The 1,216-nt window shown below is 38.1% G+C and overlaps 1 pseudogene; it reads left to right on the top strand.

The window, feature by feature from the left end:
- The first annotated feature begins 844 nt into the window (after positions 1–844).
- LOC125166854 (uncharacterized) lies at positions 845–959 on the top strand (annotated as a pseudogene).
- Positions 960–1,216: the final 257 nt, after the last annotated feature.

Genomic DNA, 1,216 nt, shown 5'->3' with positions numbered 1-1,216 from the left:
AACATTAATATTTCTTTTTTCCTATAGACCATTCCTAGAGCCTTCTTCAAGAAAAATCCTCTTGTGTATCTTTCCCAAGCTAATAAGCACTTAAATTTAATTGATTTCTGGGTCTGTAATTTCCTATAAGGAAGCTCTGGCCACCGTTTGATTGCCATTCATCTTAAAATTACCAAAAAGTCTATCAAAAGAGAAGGTGATAATCCTAGTCCCTATACTTCCCAGTAAAATTCTTGTAAACACCTTTAGTTATCTGTTTCATCCATATTTCCACTGCTGTAGCAGAGTGATTCTCTGGAATGGATGAAGGTTATCTGGCTGATGGTGTACATAAGACAGAGTGGAGTAACTGTCCTCAAACATTACCTACAAAAACAATGACTAGACTGAAGTATTCAGACTGAATTGAGAAACCTGAGACCTACCAGATGGCTAGGAGGCCACACTGGGCAATGTCACCTTGTGACCTTGGATGATATAGATTCCACTTTAGGAGCTCCAATAATTATAAATGGCTCCATCCTTTTAGGGACATCAAGAGTACTTTTGGGATTATAGGTCTTGTGTGGAAGCCAAGTATTACTTTATTTCTCTCCCATAAAATTATTATTGTCCTCTTAGAGTAATCACAAGAGGTCTCCAAGTTAAAAAACACTCCCAGTGGGTAATGTAACCCTTAAATGACTGCATTGTATCTCCAAAATGAGCTACACTTAGTTGCTTGGGGAGCCTTCTAGAGGGGTAACTGATTTGCCACTTATACCAATGTCATAGTTTTCCCTACAATCTGAGTCATAGTAGGAAAAATTAGAATTAGAAAATTGTATTAGACAAGGTGATATAAGTGCTTGCTTCAGAAGCACATATACTAAAATTGGAATGATACAGCGAAGATTAGCATAGCCCCTGCACAAGGATGACACACAAGTTCATGAAGGAAAAAGTGACACAAAATTTCTCTTCAATATTAGTTGAAGTGATCAAAGATACCACCTCAGTCCTGGAATGTATTCAGGTTAACCTTAACTCAGTGGCCAGGCTTGTTATAGATGATATTGGCCATAAATTTTCTTCTTGCAGGGCAAGGTAGAGTCTGTGTGATCACTGATATATCCTACTATACCTGGATTAGTGCCTTGATCCAGATGGGAAGGTCAGGGTGGAAACTTAAGGAGAAATACACCTGGATTTCTAAGGTAGATCGAGATGGTTTATA

The sequence above is a fragment of the Prionailurus viverrinus genome, chromosome B2 (genome assembly GCF_022837055.1).
Source record: "Prionailurus viverrinus isolate Anna chromosome B2, UM_Priviv_1.0, whole genome shotgun sequence".
Classification (NCBI taxonomy): Eukaryota; Metazoa; Chordata; class Mammalia; order Carnivora; family Felidae; genus Prionailurus; species Prionailurus viverrinus.
The sequence above is the reverse complement of the archived record's forward strand: the minus strand, read 5'-3'. Positions and strand labels throughout refer to the sequence as shown.